The sequence below is a fragment of the Fukomys damarensis genome, unplaced genomic scaffold (assembly GCF_012274545.1).
Source record: "Fukomys damarensis isolate Sample0158 unplaced genomic scaffold, DMR_v1.0_HiC HiC_scaffold_3, whole genome shotgun sequence".
Lineage (NCBI taxonomy): Eukaryota > Metazoa > Chordata > Mammalia > Rodentia > Bathyergidae > Fukomys > Fukomys damarensis.
Window position 1 is genome coordinate 15,967,259 of NW_022900915.1, and position 2,825 is coordinate 15,970,083.

The following is a 2,825-nucleotide window of genomic DNA, read 5'->3' on the forward strand; positions in this document are numbered from 1 at the left end:
TTTTTTTTTTTTTTTTTTTTTTTGGTACTGGGAATCAAACTCAGGCTTCTACTTGCAAGGCAAGCGCAGTGCTACTGAGCTAAATTCCTTGGAATTCTCTTCATTTTACAGAAGACAGAACCAAGGCTAAGAGAAGGCAGATACCAGTCAGTATGTTACCACAAGACTCAGGCCCAAGTGTACTTAGGTGCTTGCTGGAGGATACAGCTACTCTTCTCTACTACCTATACCAGCTCAGACCTTACCCCTACTCTGAGGACAAAAGAGGCAAGGAGGAAATGGGGATTTGCCATGTAAGCACTGTCAATTTTGAAAAATAGAAACCTAATTTAGGAAAGTTAAACTTAACTCAGCTCTGACCAGGTAATGCCATTTAGGGGAAATGGAAACTTAGAAAAACAGAACCAGCTGGGAGTGGTGGCACATGCCCATAATCCCAACACTCAGGAGGCTGAGACAGGAGGATCCTTGAGAGTTCCAGGCTAGCCTGAGCTACATAGTGAGTTCCAGGTCAGCCTGAGCTGCATAGCAAGACCCTTCGTCAGAAAAGAAAAACAGAACTTAGCTTAACCTATCAGGTGACCCCATTTTGTTCCCTTTTGCCGAATCACCCATATGCACATCTCCTGAATCCAGACCCCCATACGTATCACCCTGACTACTCCCAGCCAGGACAACTCCAACTCCTAGATTCAGACAGGTGTGAGGTTGCTGGAGGCAGTAAACTTCCACTTTAAATTTTCTTGCAGCTGGCTATATTTTTTGTTTCATCACGGGTCTTCTTTGATCTAACTAGGAATCTGAGATGACAATTCCAGGGACCGGCCTTCATAGGTGCAGTGAGTACAGGTAGAGACTCAGAACTGTCCGAGCTAGGTGAGATCAGAAAGCATCTCCCGCCCAACTGTCCACCGAACCCCGACACTGGGCCCAGAGAAGAGAAGTACACAGTCTGGCCCTAGCTTAGCATAACCCCGGGAACTTGTTCAAAGCACCGATTCTCAAAATCTGCATCATAACAAGATCTCAGAGCAACTTGACTTGAATGCACAACAAACACCGAAGGCTGAGGCACATGAGTACCCGCCTCAGGGACTGAACCACAGTGCTTCCACCCAGTGCCCAGTCCTGGACAAGTGCCCAATAAAGGCTGTTGTCGTCCTCTTCTTCGGCTACGGTGCCATCCTCTCTACCCTACACCATCCTGGCTGGGTGAAGGTTACTAGGGGCGAAAGGAGTTTGGCTTTTTGGGCTCATGGCTGGAGGCCCCACATTCCCTTGTGGCAGAGAGGAAGTTAAAGCATCAGGCATGTCCAGCCCAACCCCTGCCCAGCTGGCAGAATAGCTTGCATCCCAGTCTCCCTCTGCCCCCGCCCTACACCCTGGAAAGGGTAGAGAAAGTGACTAAAACTGGAGAAGCTGAGTAATCCTGGGACACTAACCAGGATTGAGAAATAGACCGGAAATATTTTCAATCCTGCGGTAGGAGTGGGCGGGCGTAAGGTAAGAGACAGCAGAGACGTGCCTCTAGCACTCAAGTTTCCAAAGCTTCTACTCAGATCCTAAATCCTCGCAGCTGCGGCCTTCCGAGGGGGTGGGTGTGGGGGCGGGGAGGGAGCCCGGCTAGGAGGGCGCAGCTGCCCACCTCCTCCTCTCCTCCCTCAGGCTGCCCCTCCCCCAACCCTTCGTAGGTTTTGACATTTCCGTTTTCCCTAATTAACTCCAGGAGGGAGCAGGGCTTTGGTGGCCCTCCCCTCCGCTTCAGCCCCAGCCGCTTCCAGCCTCCAAGCCCGGGAATGGAAGGAGGGGAAGGGCTCAGATCCAATTTCAAAGAGCCTGAATTCCAGAGTGATTTAGGGGCTGGAGGGGAGACCGGAGTGAGTGTGCCCCAGAAGGGAAAGAGGAAGAAATGCAGAGAAAGAAACTGGCTGGGCCAGGGATTTAGCTCAGTGGTTCTGCTGCCTGCTTCGCAAGCATAAGGTTCCAAGTTCGATTAAAAAAAAAGAGAAGAAGAAACTGGCAGAAAGGAAGCAGAACTGAAAGATTACCACAGGCAGTTAATGAATGTCTGTGGAGCACTGAGAATACAGAGATCACCTGGAGAGTGTCTGTCTGCAAGGAGTTGAAGGTGGAAGTCAAGAGTGAGAAAGCCTAGGTTTGAATCCTGGCTCTCTTTTTCACACCTACGAAAACAGGAGTGACAGTACCCACCACCTCTGGTCAAGCGGAAGTGAAACAAGAGCCTATACGTAAAATACTTAAAATGGGGCATGGTGCGTTGTAAGTGCTGAAAACATGCTAGCTAGTACTTCTAAAAGCTGAGACTCTGGCTCCCAAATCCTTTGCAAAGGAGCCTCTGGCTTCCACAATAGGCCATGGCTTATATGCACGCCAGGTCCACCCACATCCTACATGCACCCAAGATCTCTGAAAAGTACCCAGAATGGATGAAAATGACAAAACAAACTCCTGTCCACCTTGTGGCGTTCAGAAGATGGGGAATCCAGGGAGTCCAGGTGTAACAGACAGATTGACACTGAAGCTGTGTCTGGTCAGCTCTACCATTAAGGAGCTGTGTGATCTTGGCCCGGGCTCTGGGTCACTAAGGCCTGCTGGATCACCCGCTTTCACCTGCTAAACAATCAGTTCTCCACCGGCCCCTCCCACCCTCTATGTCTTCCTCCCCTCAAGACCCACACTAGGCAAGGACCAAGTCTCTAAATTCATTTAGAAAAGCTGGCTGGAGCCGGGGATTTGGCTCAGTGTTTCTGCTGCCTGCCCTGCAAGTGCAAGGACCTGAGTTTGATCCCCAGTACCAAAAAAAA

The 2,825-nt window shown here is 50.2% G+C and overlaps 1 protein-coding gene across 18 annotated transcripts in view; it reads right to left on the bottom strand.

Annotated features, from left to right (window-relative positions):
• The window catches only part of LOC104855158 (protocadherin gamma-C4), a 171,487-nt gene that overhangs the window by 1,231 nt on the left and 167,431 nt on the right, over positions 1-2,825 (bottom strand). The gene's annotated exons all lie outside the window — the stretch shown is intronic.